The sequence below is a fragment of the Chiloscyllium plagiosum genome, unplaced genomic scaffold (assembly GCF_037043375.1).
Source record: "Chiloscyllium plagiosum isolate Xiang-an unplaced genomic scaffold, Cpla_swu_hap1 HiC_scaffold_45, whole genome shotgun sequence".
In the NCBI taxonomy this organism is placed as follows: domain Eukaryota; kingdom Metazoa; phylum Chordata; class Chondrichthyes; order Orectolobiformes; family Hemiscylliidae; genus Chiloscyllium; species Chiloscyllium plagiosum.
The window spans coordinates 14,697,822-14,720,792 of record NW_028270183.1 but is presented as its reverse complement, the minus strand read 5'-3'; the positions used below and the strand labels follow the sequence as shown (position 1 = coordinate 14,720,792).

General features: G+C 44.5%; 1 protein-coding gene across 5 annotated transcripts in view; it reads right to left on the bottom strand.

The window, feature by feature from the left end:
* The window catches only part of kank2 (KN motif and ankyrin repeat domains 2), a 173,802-nt gene extending 153,590 nt beyond the window's left edge, over positions 1 to 20,212 (bottom strand). For 3 of the 5 annotated variants that reach the window (XM_087983393.1, XM_043694828.2, XM_087983394.1), the window contains exon 1: positions 19,507 to 19,699. The gene's annotated coding sequence lies outside the window, so the exon portion shown is untranslated. Of the gene's footprint in view, positions 1 to 19,506; positions 19,700 to 20,167 lie in introns of those variants that run through there. The other 2 variants (XM_043694832.2, XM_087983392.1) reach the window with 2 other exon arrangements.
* Positions 20,213 to 22,971: the final 2,759 nt, after the last annotated feature.

The following is a 22,971-nucleotide window of genomic DNA, read 5'->3' as shown; positions in this document are numbered from 1 at the left end:
TCAGGTGGACATTAATGATCCCATGGCACTAAGCCAGGGCATTTAACCTGGAGTTCTGACTCATATCCGTCCCACTGCTAGCATTATGGAAACGAAGGGTGGGGCACATCGCTGTTTGTGGGAGCTTCCTGTATGAGAACTGGCGGCCATGTTTCTGACATTAATTACGACAGTTCAAGAAAACAACCCCATTGCCAGAACACATCCTTTAATCATGAAAGGTAGCGTATTAATGCAGGTATGGATGGTCTGTCAGTGATGTTGCTCCATTCCAGTCTCCAGATCCATCTGAGCTTTCAGACCTGGCTACATCTGCTCAGGGTCAATGGTTCAATCCTGGGTCACTGGGGCGATGGTGCAACTGCAAAATGCAGCAAACATATTTGTGTCTGCTCTTGGGGATTTTTGAGAGAACATAAGGAATGGAGGCAGGAGGAGGCCATTCAGTTCTACAAGTCCTGTTGCTCCATTCAATACAGTCTTCACTGATTTTCTACCGCAACTTCACCTTCCCACACGATCCCTCTATCCCTCAGTGCCTAACTCCACTTTCACGTCATCTCCCGTCAGAGAGACCACAAAGCTATCTCAGCCTCAACCTTCAACAACTGAGCAGGGAATTCCAAAAATCTGTAACTGTCTACATGAAGAAATTTCTCACCTCCACCCTAAATGGTCAACTTCTCACACCGAGACTGTGATCCCGAGTTTAAGACTCTCTAGCCACTTTGGTCAGTGGCAGTCAGTGCGACGCATGTGTAACATTAATCATATCTCAAGGTGGACATTCGTTGTCCACATTCAGCGCCCCCTGTTTGCGGGCTCCAGTATTATATACACAGGGAAGAATACTCAATTTGTACAGCACATCTGAAAGTACTTTAGATTAGATTAGATTCCCTACAGTGTGGAAACAGGCCATGTCCAAGCCATCAACGCCCTACTTAATTTGAGAATGAACATTTAACAGTCTAGGTGTCAGCCACCTTTGTGTTGTAAAAAAGAAACCACAGCCTTTGCCAACTTTCCTTACATCTTTCAGTTGTGATAAAAATCCTTGTAAAGTTTTTCTATGCTTCCTCCCAGGCCCTATCTACCCTTTTTATCAGATGGAAAGGAGAATAGTGCACAATACTCCAAGTGTGGCCTAAATTTGATACAAGTTTAATGCACTTCCATCTCTTCAATTTTATTCTACAGGAAATGAACTCCACTGCGATGTTTGCATTTTTATGGCCTTATTAACTTATGTTGGTACTCAGTGATCTGTGTACCTCATTGGTTCCCCAATTCCAAAGAGTTTATGTCATCCTTCCTTTCAGCAAAATGCGACACCTCACATTCATCCCATTCAGAAATTAACTTTCTAATTGCACAGCCCTTCTGTTAAGTTCATTCTCTTTGTTTTTGGTATTTTGCTGTGGTTTTCCTCAGCATTAGGGGTGGCATGGTGGCTCAGTGGTTAGCACTGCTGCCTCACGACAGCAGGGACCTGGGTTCGATTCTAGCCTCGGGTGACTGCATGGAGTCTGCAGCATTCTCTCAGTGTCTACGTGGGTTTGCTCCAGTTTCCTACCACAGTCCATAGAGAGGGTGGTGCATGTATGGAATGAGTTGCCAGAGGAAGTGGTGGAGGCTGGTACAATTACAACATTTAAAAGGCATCTGGATGGGTATAGGAACTGAGAGGGTTATGGGGCTAGATTAATTTCGGAGATCTGGTCAGCGTGGACGAGTTGGATTGAAGGGTCTGTTTCTGTGCTGTACATCTCTATGACTTTATGGTTCCATGTGCAGGTTAGGGTGGATTGGCTGTGCTAAATTGTGCAGGATAGATGGGTTAGCCATGGGAAACGTAGGGGAGAGAGTCTGGGTGGGATGCTACTTGCAGCGTTGGTGTGGACTCGATGGGCCGAATGGTCTGCTTCCAGACAGCTGGGGAGACTATAATCAACCACCATGTTGTCAGCTGTAGATTTTGAATTTCTATTTTCTGATTCCAGGTCAATGGTGAACAATTATGGTCCCAACAGTGATTTAACTTTTTGCACTAATGTTGAAGTTGCAGCCTCCTTTGACATCACCTGCCAAACATGTGACCTTGACCATCCAGACAGACAAGGACAGCAGATGCATGGGAAACACCAGCACCTGCGAGTTTCTTTTCCAAGTCCAATTCAAACATCAGCCTTGCCAACCACATGCGAATCCCGGGAATGAATTTAAAATAATATTTAGTTAGAAACACATCTGTAAAATTCACAGCAAGTTGCCATGTCTCCAGTATACAACAGCCTTAATGTTTACTCAATATTGTTGGAGGGGTGGAATTTAAAAACAGAGAGGTTATGCTGTACTATATAGGGTGCTGATCAGGCCACATCTGGTGTAGTTGTGTACAGTTCTGGTTTCCTTACTTGAGAGACAATGTACTGGCACCGGAGGGAGTGCAGAGGAGGTTCACTAGGTTGAGTCTGGAGATGTGAAGGTTGGCTTATGAGGAGAGATTGAGTGGACTGGGTCTATACTTATTGGAATTTAGAAGTACGAGCAGGGAATCTTATAGAAACAAATAAAATTATGAAGGGAACAGATAAGATGGAAGCAGGGAGGTTGTTTCTACTGTTGGGTGAAACTAGAATGAGGGGGCACAGCCTCAAAATAAGGGGGGAATGCAGATTGTGGACTGAGTTGAGGAGGAACTTCTTCACCCAAAGGGTTGTGAATCTGTGGAAATTCCTGCCCAGTGAAGCAGTTGAGGCTACATCATTGGATGTTTGAACAGCAGATTTTTGAACAGTAAAGGAATTAAGGGTTATGGCGAACGGCGGGGTAAGTGAAGCTGAGTCCATGAAAAGATCAGCCATGATCTTATTGAATGGCAGAGCATGATGGAAGGGCCAGATGGCCTACTCCTGCTCCTAGTTCTTATGTTCGACAGAGAGCTTTAATGACCATTGCAATCAACTCTAGGAATATAACTGGGCTGGAGTTATACCAGATAACCTGTGATCATTGTAACAGAACCACTTCATGTACAAACAGTCACACCATCTCAAACCGGACTGAGTGAAAATCAATTGGACCAAAAGGTTGTTCCAGAGAGGAGGAGATGTGAGTATTACCCACCAACCCCTTCACCAATGAAGCCTTTGCCCAGAGGAAAATATTTTCCCCCGCTTTGATATTCCTCTCCCGTTCCCCTTCATCTGATCTCTCCCCTTCCTGTTGTTTCTCCCGAGCCTTCTGACATAAATCCCCCGCAGATAAACAGCATCCTCAATTTTCTTCAGCCTTCAGCTGGAAGGGAGAGTCTCCAGTCAGCTTCATTCGGCTGAACGGTCTCTTTCTGAGGCACAATGATGTAATGACATCTGGCTCCTTTCAGATGTTCCCTACAGCCTAGCTGTTTGACCAAAACTCTAACCACATGACCTACACGATGCTCCAGAGTACAGTACCCAGGGAGGTTTCACTATAAAGAGAAATGCCCATGTGGTACCTATTTACATCCCAATCAGCAAATGGTTTGTGTTTGCAAATGCTTGCCATGGTATATCTTGAAAAACATGTCACAGTCCAGCCTGTTCCCACGGTTACATGAATGGGTAATGAGGTGGCAGACGGAATATAATGTGGAGGAATTTGAGATAATTTCCTTTAACTGGAAGAATGGAAAAGCTAAATATTTTTTTAAAAGGTAGGAAATTTGTGAAAGCTATTGTTCAGAGAGACTTGGGTCTGTTTACATTTGAAGTCAGCATACGGGTACAGGTAATAGCATGGAGGTCTTTAATGTAAGGGAATTGGAGTACAGAAATAAAGTAATCTTGCTAAAATGCGATAAGAGTTTCTATGAGCTAGAGGACTGTGTGCAGTTTTGCTCTCCATATGTATTGAAGGATATCTTTGCCTTGACGTGGTACAGGGAAGGTACATGAGATGGTTGCTGGGAGGAGGTGGTTGTCTTGTATGAGAAGCTGACTAAATTGGTGTTACATTCTCCAAGTGCAGAAGAATGGGAGCTGACCTCATTGAAAAATACAAGTGTCATTAAGGGCTTGATAGGGTCAACACTGAGAGGTTGTTTCCCCTGGATGGGGACTGTGGGCGCATTATCAGGATAAGGTGCTGATCAATGAAGACTGACAATCAGAGTCATATAGCACAGAGACAGTCTATGCTGAACATAATCCCAAACCAAACTAGTTCCACCTGCCTGCTCTTGGCCCATATCCCTCCAAACCTTTCCTATTCATGTACTTAGCCAAATGTCTTTTAAACATTGTAACTGTACCCACATCCACCACTTCCTCTGGAAATTCACTCCACACGCAAACCACTATTTGCCCCTCATGTCTTTCTTAAATCTTTCTCCTCTCACCTTAAAAATATGCCCCCTACTCTTGAAACCCCTCCACACTTGGGAAAAGACACCTGCCATTCACCTTACTTATGCCCCTCATGATTTTACAAACCTTTTGAAGGTGGCCCTTGAACCTCCTATGCTCCAGTGGAAAATGTCCCAGTCAGTCCAGCCTCTCCTTATAACTCAAACTCTTCATCCTGATAAATATCTTCAGAACCATCTCTAGCTTAATAATATCTTTCCTAGAACGGATGAGGAGAAACTTCTTCACTTCAATGGAATTCACTACCCAAGGGGATAAAGGATCTGCAGAACAACAGGAAGCCATTTAAAACATTACTTTTACGCACTAGTGGGGCGGCACGGTGGCACAGTGGTTAGCACTGTTGCCTCACAGCGCCAGAGACCCGGGTTCAATTCCCACCTCAGGTGACTGACTGTGTGGAGTTTGCACATTCTCCCCGTGTCTGCGTGGGTTTCCTCCGGGTGCTCCGGTTTCCTCCCACAGTCCAAAAATGTGCAGGTCAGGTGAATTGGCCATGCTAAATTGCCCGTAGTGTTAGGTGCAGGGGTAAATGTAGGGGAATGGGTCTGGGTGGGTTGTGCTTCGGCGAGTCGGTGTGGACTTGTTGGGTCGAAGGGCCTGTTTCCATACTGTAAGTAATCTAATCTAATCTAATGATGTCATTAGTCTCCCAAAGACTACTAATTTCTGTCTTGAACATGCTCAATGATTGTGTTTCTACACCTCCCTAGGGTAGAGAATTCCAAAGATTTACCACCATTTGAGTGAAGAGGAATTCTGGATTTTCCATAGTTGAATAAAGATGGTGGACAGGCCTATCCTGTAGCAAGTAACTCCCCTCCTGTTTCCCTAAATCTGTCCACCATCTGTGATGGAATACTCCCCACTTGCCTGGATGGCTGCAGGGCCAACAACATTCAAGAAGCTTGACACCATCCAGGACAAAGCAGCCCCCGCTTGATTGGCACCCCACCCACAAGCATCGACTCCCTCCACCACCGACAATCAGTCACAGCAGTGTGTACCATCGGCAAGATGCCCTGCAGAAATTCACCAAAGATTGCACCTTCCAAACCAATGAAGACTTCCAACTAGAAGGTCAAAGGCAACAGATGCATGGGAACACCACCCCCTGCAGGTTCTCCTGCTAGCCACTCACCATCCTGACTTGGAAATATATCACTGTTTCTTTACTGTCACTGGGTCAAAATCCTGAAACTGCCTCCCTAATGGCACTGACGATCTATAGCATGTGGACTGCAGTGGTTCACCCCCACCTTCTCAAGGGGCAACTGGAGATTGGGAGTAAATGCTGGCCCAGCTAACTATGTCCACATCCTGAGAATGAATTAAAAAGAGCTAAAGCTGCAATGGAGAGATTTTTGGTCTCCCAGACAAATAAAGGACTGCGCAAGAAAGTGAAGTTGAGTCCAAAGACCAGCCGCAACTGGACTCAACAGTAAAGTATGGCACATTCCTAACCTGATTGCTTATGTTCCCATGTTCTTATGGAAATACTCAGTCACCACAGCCTCCCGCACTGCAGTGCCAGGGCAGAAACCTAGTAAAATGTCTCACTTTCAGCCTGGCAAGATGACTGTGATTAAGCATGCAAATAGAAGCTATTGGTAGAAAAATACATTTAAAAGCAAGATTCAAATATTAATACAAATTTTTGCAATGGAGAGATTAATATAATGGAAAGACACGAAGGGCATCTATGCAGAGAGACGGAATTGGCAGTTACTTGAATTCCTGTAGGAATGGTCAGAGTCTGTGATCAGTTAACAGAACATGCTGCAGAATGTATGTTATAACAAAAAAACAAGGCACATTCTCTGCAAATTCACAGGCTTTTTGATGTTTTCTTAAGGATTGCTTTATTCGTACCCTCTTAATGGTGTGTCGCTCTGTCCCAAGAGACACACAGACCGAGGTGCACACACAGATACATAAAGGGACATATGCAAACACACACATACACACAGGCACACATACATAGAGATACAGGTGTATACACACACTCACACAGCAATGAAAACAAACTCCAACTTTCCAATGAAAACATTTCCATTCTCTGCCAAGGACCAGGAGCTTTTCCAGATGGGGTAAATCACTTTCAGGGCTGTAGTCAGGCCGTCTGCTAGAGGCTGTACTTACCTCCCTGCCTTCAACATCCCAGTCCAAAGGGTTTCATGTGAGAGTGTTCAGCGTTAGAGGGATAACAGACAGCCTTCGCATTTTCTTTGGCTGGGACCTATAATAAACATTCTAAACCTTATGAAGGGAAAGTGGGGAGGGAGGATCAGCTTGGGTTTGCACTGGCCTTACAGTTCAAGCATAAAATCCTGCAGCAACACCGAGTTGACTCGAGTGCTCCCTGAACAGCAGGCATCAAAACTCCGAGCGGAAACAAAAACACTGAATGTGGAAGTGCCTGAAGTTGGAGGACTTGATTCATTCAGTAAGAGTCAGTGCCTGAGGAAGAGTCCTGTCTGAAAGGTTCCCTCCTTGATTTATTTTCCCATGTTCTTTAGAACACAGTTTCTCTTGGTGAAGGTGACTTCTTCCCAGCCTTTGCTGTAATGAGGCTAATGTTACAGTGGCTGGTAGAGACTGAGGCTCTGACTGGGCCTTGTACACAGAAGAGAATCCCAGCTTCAGTTGTGAGGGGGTAGTGTGTCTGTGCATCTATGTGTGTGCATGTGTCCATGCATGTGTGTGTCTCTGCATGTGTGCATGTCTCTGTGTGTGGGTGTCTGTCTGTCTGTCTGTGTCAGTAAGGATTGGATTAAGCTGTGACGCCCTTTGTGGGTGAATAGCCATTTGCTACCCCCCGTCTAGATCCCCACTCCATGTACTCACTCAGCATGTGCACTGGAAAGGATGCACTGTGTCAGACAATAAGCTCCATCCACCCTAAACAAGCCACAATGCCTCTGTCAGATACTGAAAAGAGCTGCTGTGAATGTGTGATATTTTCTGACACAAATCACATGATCCTCACTGTCTCCGTGACGCAGAATGCTTGATCTCAAGTAGAAGTTCCTTCTTTCTCTTTCAGAATCATTTGATGTAGCGACACCACAACATCACGAGGCGAGCTCCCATCGCTGATGGGACAGCGGTGTGGTGTGTGACCCATGTGCTCACTGTTTGTCTGAATAACTGGGCTTCGGGACAAGGAACAAAACCACACCCTCACTGTGAATTTCAGGAACTCCCTCAATTCCCCAATGAAAAGCCTTTTGTTCTCATGTTTTCAGATCCAAGCCTTCCTTCCTGCCCTCTTGCACATTTTTACCAATCCCAGCTGCCAAGAAACACGAGTGCACACATATTGTACAAATTGGTTTGGAACAAATGTGCAGTTGTACAAAATCGTGCCATGTCGGGTTCTGGGTCAACAAGTCATAGAGATGTACAGCACAGAAACAGACCTTTCAGTCCAACTTGTCCATGCCGACCAGATATCACAACCTAATCTCGTCTCATTTGCTAGCATTTAGCCCTTATCCCTTTAAACCCTACCTATTCATATACCCATCCAGATGTCTTTTAAATAATGCAATTTTACCAGCCTCCACCACTTCCTCTGGCAGCTCATTCCATACACGCACTACCCTCTGCGTGAAAACGTTGCCCCTTAGGTCTCTTTTATATCTTTCCCCTCTCACACTAAACCTATGCCCTCTAGTTCTGGACACCCCCACCCCAGGGAAAATACCTTGTCTATTTACCCTATCCATGCCCCTTATGATTTTATAAACCTCTATAAGGTTACCCCCCCCAGCCTCTGACGCTCCAGTGAAAACAGCCCCAGCCTATTCAGCCTCTCTCTATAGCTCAAACCCTCCAACTCTGGCAACATCCTTGTAAATCTTTTCTGAACCCTTTCAAGTTTCACAACATCCTTCCAGGAGACCAGAATTGCACACAATATTCCAAAAGTGGCCTAACCAACGTCCTGTACAGACGTAACATGACCTTCCAACTCTTGTACTCAATACTCTGACCAATAAAGTATACCAAACGCCTTCTTCACTATCCTATCTACCTGCGACTCTACTTTCAAGGAGCTATGAACCTGCACTCCAAGGTCTCGTTGTTCAGCAACATTCCCCAGGACCTTACCATTACACAGTGATGGATCACTGCAAACCACACTCGATCACGTGCAAGTCAAAAAAAGGAAACATCATGTCATTACTATAACATCATAGAGCAGGGCAGGGTGGAACAGGCCATTCTGCCCTCAAGCCAGTTCTACCATCCAAGTTAGAAAAAGAACTCAGGTTGAAGTGAATTTACATTCAGTTCACATTCAAGAAGCTACCCCCCGCCTTCTCCCCACCACATGAGAATATTCATCCCCAGCTCCAATTCAATCCCATTTTCCAATTCTAATCGAGTAAACCTCTAGACTGCAAGTGTCAGTCAAGTTAAAACGTGCACAGAGTAAATTTACCAGTCCAAACCAGCATCCAAATGCTTTATGGAGGTAATTTAATAAGTTAAAACACATGGTGCAATATTTTCTTTTGTGTAGCTGACATTAAGAAGTTCAAATCCAGTGTACCTGGAAGTATCAGAGGGCTGCCCCAGAGAGAGAGAGAGAGAGAGGTTTCTGAATTCAAAGGTGGATTAAATGACAAATTCTGCAGCTGGAATCCTGAAATTTTCACAGAAGCCTCTCATGGAGTGTAAGTATTTGCTTACGAATGGATCTGGACAATCGGTAGTCACTTGTCGGAAAAGCAGGGTCGGCATTTTCTCTCGTAGGTAAACGTGCTTCGAATGAATTAGATACGTGAACGTGACCCTCAACTCCTAACGGTCACAGGCAGGGCCCACGGACAACTCCAGAGGTGCTGAGTGATGCCAGAACCACACCCCTCATTAAAAGTGACAGATCAGAGTCTAACCCAAGCTGCGATAAATTATAAATAGCGCAAGCCTCTCAACAGGCTGTATCACAACACCCTTGGAAACATATTTTCCACTTTATCTATTTCAGGTCACACAAGCATCGTTAACCTGGTCCCATCAGGGAAGTCCTATTCTTCAGTTAGTCCATTCTCTGGGCCTTTCTTGAGAAGGACCAAATTTCATTTTGTCTTGATACTCTGCCAACCACTCTGCTCCTTCCCCTCTGGGCTTTAATCTGGATTGAGAGCTGCCAGGGGCCCTCTGTAACGTGAGTCTTGGGGAGCCTCAAGCTCTTAACCCCAGCCATAGGCCCACAGCATCCCTTTCAGGCAAAGGCCTAGAGCAATCAATGGAGGCTGCAGCGGATGGGGCCAGGAGGAGAAGACTACACAAGGAGGTGAGGCACAGAGCTGCCCGGAGTTAAGCTGCCAGATCGAGTCCATCTATTTTCCTGCTATTTAAGCCAAGCCACAAATACGTTTCCCATGAGCTGGTATTGGGCTTAATGCCAACTGGAACCAGAACGTAACAAACCAAACCTACAATAAATAAATCTGGTCAGTCGCCTCTTGTGTAATGTGAACCAAAATGCCAGATACGTGGCTTGTTACCACAGAAGGCGTTCTCCCTTCTTTCCTGCCTGTTTTTCTTTTCTCTCTTGCTGTGCAAGATGGAGTGGCCTGCAGTCAGATACAATAGGGCTGACACTGCCTTCTCATCCGAGGGGGTTCAACCCAGACTGATCGAAGATGCAGTGGGTTGTGAGAAACTGGTGGGAACAGCTCTGGCCTGCCTCACCCTGTCTCTGAAGACAGAATGGCCCGAAGTTGGTGCTGCGTTGACATCAGAGTCCTGTTACCAGGCCACACCCCGTAACCTGAGAGGTCTAACAGTGACTGTTGCCAGAGAGAGTGCTACAGTGGAGAACAGCCAAGGGTGTTTGAGATCTATCTGACAGGAAAAAAGTACAGTAACGTTGACGAGCAACAGGACATCTGCCAGGCCTTAGTTTGTCCAGTTTCTCGCTAGCTTCCTTATCTTGTTCTGTCCCGGTTGTATTTAACCTTTTCCTCTTTCTCTCTCCCCCACACCCCCTCCTCTATCTCTCTCTCCCGCTTGCTTCCAGACTCCTGGCACCATTCCATCTCTGTCTTTCCTCAGCAACACAGGGAAAGTAATCAAAATCAGCTCCAGATGAAAAGCAAAATCAAGAAAGGAGGAGGGGTTGGGGGTGGGGGGGGGGTGGGTGGGAATAGTAATAATTAGAATAATGACAAACATCTGCGGAGCCCAAAATAACAGCAGCTCTCTCAGCTCCAGGCTTTACTCTGGGAGCACAGACAGTTTTAACTGGAGACTGGCAGAGAGAGCTCAGCGGAAATCACTGTGAAACATTAAAGCCCTGAGATTGCTGTTCAGGAATCCCAAGCAGCATTTCTCAACAATTTTCAGTTTTATTAAAGGTTGGGGGAGGTTTTATTTCGCTGTTTTATGCAAATCCATTTCATTCGTACATTTGCAAAAGGGCCTCGTTAAGATAACCTACAGTGTGTCACTCACTGTAACTCAGACTCAAATTTAATGATTATATTTGCAGGAATTCATAAGAACATAAGGAACAGGAGCAAGAATAGGCCATTTGGCCCATTAACCCTTGCTGCCATTCAATGTGGCTGATCTTGGGCTTCAACTGAGACCAGACTTCTGCATCCCAGGCTTATACGTATTTAATGATGAACCATTACAAATGCTTTGGGGTTTAGAATTCCAAAGCTCTAAAGCCGGATGAGAGAAGAATTCTGTCCGCATCTCAGGCCTAACCCATCGAGCCCCTAACCTGAGGCTGACTCTGGTGTTCTAGATTCTGATCACCTCACCCCACCTTTCAAATTTCTGACTTATTGTACTCTGCTGTTTTAAGCAGAGGGAAAGATGCTCCAAAAAAAAAACCCCAAACATTTTTTAAAAACCCAAAGCACTGAAGTCAGAAACTAGTACTGAAGAAGGGTCACTGGACCCTTGGCTGGCATGGTGGCTCAGTGGTTAGCACTGCTGCCTCACAGCACGAGGGACTTGGGCTTGACTCCACCCTCAGACGACTGTTTGTGTGGAGTTTTCATGTTTTCCCCCATGTCTGTGTGGGTTTCCTCCCACAGTCCAAAGATGTGCAGGTTAGGGTGGATTGGCCATGCTAAATTGCTCCAAGGATATGCAGGCTAAGTGGGTTAGCCATGGGAAATGCAGGGTTACAATGATAGGGGGGGTGGATCTTCAGAGGGTCAGTGTGGAATGGCCTGCTCCCATAGTGTAGGGATTCTATAACCCAAAATGTTAACTCTGCTTTCTCCCCACAGATGCTGCCAGACCTGCTGAGTTTCTCCAGTATTTTCAGCTTTTCTTTCTGATTTCCAAGCATGCCATCCCTATATTTGTATATTTATAAATGTTTATTCATATATAAAATTATTATTAATGGTAATTGTTGTAGGTAATCTGGGGCCTTTGCTGGTCTCTGAAGAGAAATTGTTCTGAGTATTCACAATCTAACTGCATTAGATAATCTTTGTGCATGCGTGACATTAATGGTTTCTGGATTCATACACACCAACCCGTTTCAGTAGAATTCAGAACGTGGAAGCTGTTTGAAAAGATCAAACTAAAAATAATGCCCATTCTCCCCTTTGAGCCTATCGACTGAAACAGCAGTGGTCATCGCTGACACGATGATCTGACTCGTGATCTGTCGCTGTAATCTGGTGTGGCGAAGCCAGCCCTTGGGCTGATGTTGGTATCGCAGACTTTCCCCTACTTTGGCCTCACTGCAATGCCTGCCTTTTCACAGTTCCCAGAGCAGCCAAATACACACCATGTTTTGTTCATTTCTGATGGAACTGCCAAGATGCTGAACTCTACTATTTTGATTTGGAGCATTTTTAAGCCAGTCAGTTATATGAGTTTTGATTATTTACTGCATTTTTTTATTTCTCTGTAATCACATTCCTTGTGAATTAATTCAACTGTTAACTTTAGTTGGAGTGTAGGATGGTGTTAGCACTCTGGTCCTTTCTATAGGAGTAGACAGTGGTACAAGGCTCTTGTGATTCCTGATGAAGGGCTCCTGCCGAAACGTTGATTTTCCTGCTCCTCAGATGCTGCCTGACCTGCTGTGCTTTTCCAGCACTGCTCTAATCTTGATTTTTGTGGTTCCATACCATTCAAGGCAGACATAAGATTATAAAATATAAACAGTTCTGAGGATATTGGATTCAAAACACAACCTCTGTCTTTCTCTCCATAGATGCTGCCAGACCTGGTGAGTTTCTCCAGCGCTTTCTGTTTTTAATCCCAGATCTCCAGGGTCTGCAGTATTTTGCTTTTATTACATAAGATGATAAATATAAAATTTAGGGTTGATTGATGATGGAAATTGTCTTTATGGGCAGGGGAGGGGTGCATGGTGGCTCAGTGGTTAGCACAGTTGCCTCAACACCAGGGACCCAGGTTCGATTCCAGCCTTGGGCGATTGTCTGTGTGGAGTTTACACATTTTGTGTGTGTGTTTCCTATGGGTGCTCTGGTTCCCTCCCACAGTCCAACGATGTGCAGGTTTGGTGGATTGGCCATGCTAAATTGCCCACAGTGTCCAGGGTTATGCAGGCTAGGTGGATCTGAGTGGGATGCTCTTTGGAGTATCAATGTGGACTTGATGGACCAAATGGCCAGCTTTCACACCGTAGGAATTCTATGATTTAACATGTGGGTGTGTACAGAATACTGAGTGAGTGACTAAAACAGAAATGTTAGTGAATTTTTGATGTGTGAGTTGGACCTCCTAAACAACAGTGCAGGCACCGCCCTGCACAGCTAACGAATGCACTGCTGCTGTGACTGATGGGCTTCAGTATGCTGGACTGGCCAATGCTCGATTCAGGTGTTCAATTGGTCAATAGGCTCCAATACGAGATATGTCTAATTGAAACCAGTGAATTTCCCGCTCTTACGGCTTTGTACAACCTTGGAATAATCCCCTCTGGTAAACTGCAATAGATTAATCATCAATAGTCATATTTTAACAATGCCTGCTGAGTCTGTGTGAAGCTTGGTTTGACCAATGAAACCAAAGAACTGCAGATGCTTGGAAATCAGAAAGAGAAACAGAAATTCAATGATTCTATTATTCAAATTACTGGAGAAACTCAGCAGGTCTGGCAGCATCTGTGGGGCTAGAGAGTCCCTATCGACAGTATGGGAGCAGGCCATTGCATACTGACCCTCAGAACTGCATCCCACCCAGACCTACCTAGACTGCATAACCCTGGACACTATGGGCAATTTAGCATAGCCTACATTTCCCATGGCCAATGCCACCTAACCTGCACATGCTTGGGCTGTAGGAGGAAACCACACAGACATGGGGAAATACCACACAGACAGTCGTCTGAGAGTGGAATTGAACCCGGGTCCCTGGTGCAGTGAGGCAGCAGTGCTAATCACTGAGTGAGTGAGGGGGTTTCCTCCAGGTGTTCCAGTTTCCTCCCACAGTCCAAAGATGTGCAGGTTGGGGTGGACTGGCCATGTTAAATGGCCCATTGTGTCCAGGGATGTGCAAGCGAGGTGGATTTGCCATGGGTAATGCAGGGTTATAAAGTAGGGAGTTGGGTTTGGGCAGGATGCTCTTTGGAGAGTTGGTGTGGACTTGATAGGCCGAATGGCCTGTTTCCACACTGTAGGGGTTAGTAGCTGGACTGAATTGTGCTTTTTCCCCAAACAAACACACGAGAAGACCTCAGCACATGGTTAACTAAAGTCATCATCCTGAATATTATGGTCTCTTTAAAATGTGACATGTAACAGACCGGAGTCAGAAATGTCATGTTGTGAAACATATTAAACTTCTGTGTTGTCACAACCTGCAGCACCAAGCTGAATTGATAACTGCACTTCACCGCAATTAGCTGCAACTCAGTGGGTGGTCCCACCACCTCTAGGTCCAAAGAATTGTGGGTTTCATCCCACTCTTGAGATCTGAAAAAGCAATCTTGACTGGCAATGACCAGTGTAGTACTGAGGGAGGGCAGCATTGTTGGAAGTACCTGCTGTATAACTTAATGGTTCTGACAAAGAGTTAATGTTGAACTTGCAACAAGCTGGTGATGTCACACAGTTTTTTTGGGTGGAGGCAGCTGAGATCTATATTCACTTTCACACGGAGCAGATGTATTCAGTATAAGCCCCGAGAGTCCTTAGAAATTATGATGAGTAATTTAACTTGTATTTAACGTGTTATTGAAATAAACTAACTAGGAGCGGCACGGTTGCTCAGGCTTTAGCACAGCTGCCTCACAGCTCCAGGGACCTGGGTTCGATTCCAGCCTCAGGTGACTGTCTGTGTGGAGTTTGCACATTCTCTCAGTGTCTCTGTGGATTTCCTCTCGGTGCTCCAGTTTCTTCCCACAGTCCAAAGGTGTGCAGGTTAGGTGGATTGTTCATGCTAAATTGCCCCATAGTGTCTAGGGATTTGGCTAGGTGGATTAGTCCTGGGGAAATGCAGCGTTATGGGGAAAGTGTAGGAGGGTGGCATGCTCATTGGAGGGTCAGTGTGGGCTGAATGGCCTGCTCCCCCACAATAAGGTTTCTATCACCTCTGTGAGCTGAATGCCCCTTCTGTTTCTGATGGAAGTGGGAACTGCAGATGCTGGAGATTAGAGTGATGATGGAAAAACACAGCAGGTCAGCCAGCTACCGAGGAGTAGTAAAATCAATGTTCTGGGCAAAACCCTTCATCAGGAATGATAAAGGGCCTTCCTGATGAAGGGCTTTTGCCCGAAACATCGATTTTCCTGCTCCTCAGATGCTGCCTGACCTGCTGTGTTTTTCCAGCACCACTCTAATCTTGACTATACTCCACTGATAACTAGATAGACCCTAGGCACAGTAATAGACACAGGATGAATGGTAGCAGTGAACTATCTCACCTCTAGCCCAGTGCCACACATTGGTATGAGGTATGGCAGCCACAGTGCCATCTTTCAGTTGTTTGCTTTGTCCTGTTGGCTGCTTCAGTTCCATAATGACTGCACTTTAACAGGCGGTTCACTGGCTGTGAGGCATATTGGAATGTCACAAGAAAAAAGTCTTCAGACTTCCTTTTCCCACAGGTAACCGCCACTCTAGGGATTCAGTAAATTGGAATGCCACACTCTAAGCAGATAAAATCACCATTGCACAATTCACACACTCCAGTCCAATCCTGGGTATTCCCAATTCAGAAAGGTAGCGGGGAGGTCAAATAGTTACAAAGGGATATGCAGTGGATTGCATTGAAGGACGACTGAATAAACTTTATACAATAACGGTCACTTCTGTTCTCAACCATAACTGAACCAGTAATGTACAATGACAAATCACAGCTAGAGTAAAGCAGAAGGCAGGTGGAATCCCTCACGCCAGATCATCTTCATCAGTCATTTGCCTGCACACAAATGTATCTTTGCTCTTTCCTGTGCTCTCACCTCCCAGTTTGAATATGTTCCAAATTCCTTTAAAATAAATCCATCCTGGAATCATTTCATATTAATATATCGAGACCTGCTGACCCATCCTCAATCTTTCAAACAGACTGTCACAACTGATAGTCTGTGACATTAGGGAGCCTGGAACCAGAGTGGAAAATTCTTCCACATATTGATTCGAAAATGAATTTGACAAATTTGACAGCACACAGTCATTAACAATAGTAAGAAATGCTGGGACAGGAAAGAGAAACTTGTGAATGAGTGAGCCGTTGGTTAAAATTGCGGAAAGCATCAGGAACTTGTTGGAGAAACAGGAGGGGGGGATGGCACATATCAGCATTCAGAATGGATTCACTCTGTCTCTGTTTTACATCAATAACTTGGTTTAACTGGGAAAGGTAAAGGCTGACTTAGCACTGCTATCAGTTTGGTTAGATTCCTGACGATTCCAAAACGGAAGCAGACAAGATCAGAAATAACAAAAAGGTTCTGCACAAAGCAGCAAAGTGGGAACAACAACAATAGGTAAAACAGCACAAGAATGGGATTAAAACAAAGGGAAGGTGACCTGGGAAGGATTGGATGTTCAACCTGTCCAAGTACTGCATAGCAGGACTGAACAGAGCAGGATAGTGAATGATAAAATCTGAACTGTGCAGTCCATATTAAAGAGGGCCTTGTTTACGTTTGAAACCATTCTGGTTAGACCACACCTAGTGGATTATGCCCAATTGGCACAACACAAGGATCTGGGGCAGGAGTAGGCTACATAACCTTTTGTGACTGATTTACTAACCAATATCATCATAGCGGATGTGATTGCAAACTTCATGTTCCTGTGTGGATCCCACTTACACCCCCCGTATTCCAATAGATCAAAAAATCTGCAAAGTCAGCCTTGAAGAATCTTCACTGACTCAGCCTCTGTAGCTCTCTGGGATGGAAAAATCCAAAGTATCATATCCTAAGAAGAAATGCCTCCTCATCTCTGTCCTAAAACAGAAAGCCTCTCATTCTAAAACTGCGCCCGCTTGACAAGTACCGGTCATTTAGCTACAAGGGAGGTATACAGGGAGATGTACAAGCATTGGAGGCATGCAGAAAAGAGGCACTCAGTCTGATAAGCACTTGGAACAGGAGGAGACCATTCAGCTCCTTGAGTCCATTTTGCTATTCCATTCAATCATACATGATCAGTGTCATAACTCCATCTACCTGCCTCAATGCTTTAACCATTAATACCATGGTCTAACAAAAGAGCTCGCAACCTGATCATTAGGAATAAAGATTGGGTTCTTCAATTGTGAAAAGAAATCTGATAAACAGCATCATAAAAGTAACGGCAAACTTAATTGTTGAATTGCAGCAAAAGTGCAGAACAGAGATTCACCAAGGCTCCTTCATCAGCACCTTCCAAATCTGCGACCTGTACCGTCTAAACAGACAACAGGAGCAGAACAATGGGAGCACTTCAGCTGTGAGATTCCCCAAAGATACTCACCATCCTGACTTGGAAACACAGCACTGTTCCAGTATTATCACAGGGTTGGAATCTAAGAACTCCTTACCTACAGCAGTGATTCAGAAAGGCGTTTCACCACCACCTTGTCAAGGGCAATTAGGTACAGGCAACAAGTTTTAACAGTGCCAGCGAGAACAAAGCAAAAAAACACAAAAGGAAACTTGAATGTAACTTCTAATAGAGTGGATGGAGAAAATGTTCCCACTGACAGGAGGGTCAGTAACCAGAGGCAACAGCTTTCAAATAATTGGCAAAAAATTAACAGGGTGGAGAACAATTTTGTCATGCAGTGAGCTGTTATGATTTAGAATAAACTGCCTTTGACAGTGATATAAACAGATTCCAAGGCACTTTCAAATACAGGTTGGAGATTTATATAAAAAGAAAAAGAAAATTGGAGAGCGCGGAGGAAAGCAGGGAAGTGGCATTAACTGGACGGTTCTTTCAGAGAGTTAGCATAGACATGATGGGCTGAATGTTTGATCTGATTTGATTTATTATTGTCAAGGAGCAGTGAAAAGTTTTGTTTTGCATGCAATACAGGCAGATTATTCCATACAAAGTGCTTTAGAGTAATAGAACAGAGTCAGGAACACAATATTACGGCTGCAGAGAAAGTGTGCAGAGAGTGAAATTAACATGAAATTTGAAAGCTCCACTCAGAAGTTGAATAACAGCGGGGAAGAAGCTGTTCTCAAATCTGTTGGTTTGTGTGTTTAAGCCTTTGTATCTTCTGCCCGACAGATGAGGTTGGAAGAGTGGTAGGAGGGATCTTTGGTTATGTTGGCTGCCTCTGGGATTCCATTTGTGGTTCACAGGGCCAACACTGAGAAGATCAGAACCGCCAGATATCTGCACCACAGAGGCAGAGGCTGAAGCGGTCATGTTTATGTCAACGCATGGGCTACGACGGTATAACAGTGAAAAGGCAGTGCGCTGTTCAAAGGTGGGGCTTTTTTTCTGGATGTGGTCCCATGTTACCTTTGCCAGCAGTTCAGGATGTTGTTAAATGTCAGGCTAAGCTGGGAGTTCTCTCAATACCCTGGTTAACATTTCAGCCGCCACTAAGAAGCGATTAAGTAGCCAACTGTTGGTGGAACGTCGCTAGCTCATGTTCGTCTACTAAACAATGACATTTTCTGAAGGGTGGTTGCCAATGAGTGAAGGAAATTTGAAAGATTTTGAAGCAAAATGTTGTCACGAGTGTTTTATACTCAGACATAGTACATATACATTTTACAAATCTCTTTACAGAAGCATGTCTGACATGCCCTTTAAGATGGGTGCTTACAAATAGCATAGCTGTGCTTTGTCAGGGGTGACAGAACATTCTCAAAATAAGTACAGCTCTACACAAAGATAAAATAGCTGATAACTTTAATCCTTGAATACCAGCTCTACAAAGTGGAAATCTATCTTCACTCAATGCTATTGAATTCCTGGCAAAAGCAAAACGTTGGATCACTGCCACGATCATATGATTACAACAAGAGCTCAACGACCTGGGAATATTAAGGAAAATTCTCCTGGTCAACAGAGACAAGGAGTGGGGAATAGGGCGACTAGGGAAGGCAGTGGTAGGGATGGGTGAAGATGGCAATTCGGGGCAATGTGAAAATGAGGGGGGTGCGCTGAGTGAAACTGGTGCTGCAAAAGTAGAAAAGAGTGAGATAATGGAGGAACGAAGCAAGGTAATGGGGAGAGCAGGATTATCAAAAGGAGGAAAGTTGAAGAAAAATTGGTTGAGAAAAAGGGGAGAACGCGTATTGGGAAGAAAGAGAATGATGAATAAAAGCAGGAGGTACTGTGAGCAGGGAAAGGTGTGTGTGCGTGCGCGCATGTGTGGGGATGGCGATATTTACATCTGAAGGTGAGACTTTGGACCCATTAGTTCTAGATGGTCCAGTCTGGGCAATAAAACCCAAGACCATTGGGAAAATCTCTTCCAGTTGTCCAAACCCAAGTCAACAGAGCAGAGAGCTAAAAGCTGGAATTAATATAGAAACCCCAGCTTACAGAGAATATTTTCTTCCAAAAAAAAGGAAAGTTGGGGGATTAGAAGAAAGGAAGGAAACAACACACAAAGTTTTGTTTATGAAAATAAAGTTCAGTGACCCCCAATGGAAGACACTGCTCGACTAACATACCTCACTGTCAGAGGTGCCACCATACCAAGGGATGGCGATCAGCTTTTCAAACTATTTTTCAAACGACCTGGAAGTGTGCGTTTCCTCTCTCTCTCTTCCTCAGGAAGATTGCAATCGGATGTCCTCCGGGTTCCTCAATCGTGACTGTTCTTTCCTCCCCATCATTTCATATTGGCCTGTTCTGACTGACAGACCGCTCCCAATAACTTCCGAAAATGCTGCCGGGGTTTACTCCAGCTCGGGCAGTTCCCCTCCCTAATACTATTCAATAAGACAAGCTCCTGCATCCTTGGGTGCGCCTCTAACTTTCCCTTCTCATTCAACCCCCGCCCCCTCCTAATTCTCACAAAAGTAACAGTGCAAAACAAGTCCAATGAAATCTCCAACATGAAAGCTCAGCTAAAAGATGCATAAACTTACCGATTTATAGAAAACAAACCGATTCAGTACAGGAGGGTCATATTTGTAAAGCTTTTTTTAAAATATAAAGTTGTACTTTGCAAACAAAAATGACTTTCCCATCACTTTCAGCCAAATGATCAATTTCACAACTGCACAGTTCCAACAGCAACATCCTCACACAACAAATGCAAAGCTGAGGATTGAAATGATCAAAGTATTTTCAAATAAGCGACACTCAAACAAAAATTATCTGACTTACATAGACTTGTCTCCTAGGGGTTTGCAGCCAAAGCTTCCACTGAGAAACAGAAACCTTTCCAACACTAACTTCGAACGATTGCATTAAGGGACGCTCTCTAAATTGCCACATCTGATACAAGCGTGAGCCCGAAGCCTCAGCAACAACTGAAACCACTGAACGTCATGATCTGATGGTACAGGAGCCTGGGAGTTTCTGCTCGCTAATCGCCAGAAATAATTCTAATGCACAGCACAGAAGGAAGCCATTTGGCCCATCGTATATGTCTGTGCTGGTTCGAGGAAAGAGGAGTTAAATTGGATTACCTCGCACACAACTCTGCAATTTCTTTCTCTACCTCAGAATAACTGATTCCAATTATTTTATGATTATTCAGTGCTTATATTTTTACCTCTTTCGTGGAACTTGGGCCAGCACTTGATGCCCATTGCTAAGGGTCATTTTACAGGACATGTTGATTTATTCATTCACGGTCAGTTGAGAGTCAACCACGTTGCTGTGGGTCTGAAGTCACATTTCGTCAGTCCAAGTAAGGACAGGCAGGAGGCTGGAAGAACACAGCGAGCCAGGCAGCAACAGGGGGTGGAGAAGTCGACGTTTCGGGTGTAACTCTTCTTCCAAGTAAGGACGGCAGATTTCCTTCCCAAAAGGATTAGTGAACCAGATGGGTTTTTCCCCAACAATTGATTTATGGTCATCATTAGACTCCTACTTCCACCATCTGCTGCAGTGGGATTTGAACCTGCATCCTCAGGATTAATAGGTCTAGCAATAATACCAACGGGTCATTGTTTTCTCTCAAGTGAAGAGTCACTCACCTTGTTGTGGGCCTGGAGTTATGAGCAGGCCAGATAGAGACAGCAACTTTCCCTCCCTAAATAATTTAGGGCCTAATTTACAACAATGACTGGGACCATTTAACCAATCCAGATTTATTTATTGAAGTTAGCTGCAGCAGCATGAGTCCACGATTTGTGCTGAACATCACTTTGACTTTACGTCATTGTGTGCTCCTGCAGGAACAATATATAAAGGTCTTACAACATGGATGAGTCGAAACCTCCTTCAGCTCACCACAAGCAAAACCAAAATGATCCTCTTTGGAAATACTCGTGTGGTTTCCCACAAACACTCACTTGGAATATCCTGCTTGGTTTTAGAAGTTAAATTTCCCTGCAGATGAGGAAGCTGAGTGGTGGACCAATGGGAGTTTAAAACAACAAAAGGATAAGGAATAACTCCAGGCGCTGAAATCAGAACAGGGTGAGACTTGAAGTGCAAACAAAGCAGCTAAAGTCAATTTAAAAGTTTCTCTCTCCCCATCCCCACAACCCTCCAAGCTGACTGGCTGTGGGGTACAAAGGCCAGTTTCAGCTACTCACGACCAGTCAGCAGTAGAGTTTACTGAAGATGGAGGGAGAGACGTAGAGCTGCTAGTGAGAGCAAAGGGACAGTGTGACATCTTGTCCAAGTTTGGTAGCTCTTCATTTCTTCGGTCCGATTCAACGTCCTTTCTCCATACCCCTTAATCTCTTTGCTTCCTATATATATTTGTCTGCCTTTTAATGATCCCAGCTGGTTCTATATCTGGACTCCAAATACAGTGCCTTCACATTCCTGTGGTGTTACAGGTGGAGAAGGGTGAAGAAAATGTTTACAGTCACTTCTAACTGTTTTTCTCTTGGATTTAACTGTCCCCCTCCTCCCACAGGTTCTGATTTTACCTCCTGGACTTGTTCCTCATCTATTAACTTTATTTTAAATTCTCATCGAATTCACCCCTCATCTCCAAGAACATAGCCCACACTCACTAAATCCCAGGTATTTGGTGAATTGTTGCTGCACTTAGAACTCAAAGTTTGAAAATAATACTCCAGTTGAGTGTTTGATCAGCACTATGCAAAACCACTGCAGTGTTTCCAAAGAGGATGGGGTTTGGTTTTGCTGATGTTGAGCAGAAGGAATGTTTTTGCCTCATCGATACTGCAGAGGCTTGGCTCATGCAACAAAACTCTCAGGCGCTGTTCCTGTTTGACTTTATAATTCTGCTGTATCGTATTTTATTACAAACTCTTTTACCCTCCCTTTAGGAAATAGCAGGCTAATGACCATCCTGTTGAAGTGCATGTTGAACAGCCACCCAGCAGTTCCTGGAGTAGGGTTTAAACTTAGATTCTGGCTGAGAGGCAGGGGTGCTACAAGACCTCAAAGGTGAGTAGACAGCAGAAATAGAAATAAATGACTCTAACTTGATAGCTGTTACAGAGATGGGGTTTTGGGTGACCAGGGCTGGGAACGCAATATTTGACAGTCTGAAAGAATAGGCAAAAAGGGAAAAAAAGAGCCTTGCTAATAAAGGTGTCAGTGCGGCAGTTGGTAGTGACATTGGTACTATAGGTTGTGATGTGGAATCATTGAGGGTAGAAATAAGGAACAGCATGGGAGAGAATTCATGCCTGGGAGTCATCTTTAGGCCTCTGAACAGCTGTCTCACTCTTGGACAAAGTATAAATCAGGAAGTAATGGAGATGTATAAGAAGGATACTACAATTGTCATGGGTGATTTTAATCTTCATATTGACTGGACAAATCAGATGAGCAAAGGTAACACTGGAAAACAAATTTGTAGAATTATAGAGATGTACAGCATGGAAACAGACCCTTTGATTCAACTCGTTCATGCTGACCAGATATCCTAACCTGATTGAGTCCCACCTGCTAGCACTTGGCTCATATCCCTCTAAACCCTTCCAATGCATATAACCATCCAGATGCCTTTTAAATGTTGTAATTGTACCAGCCTC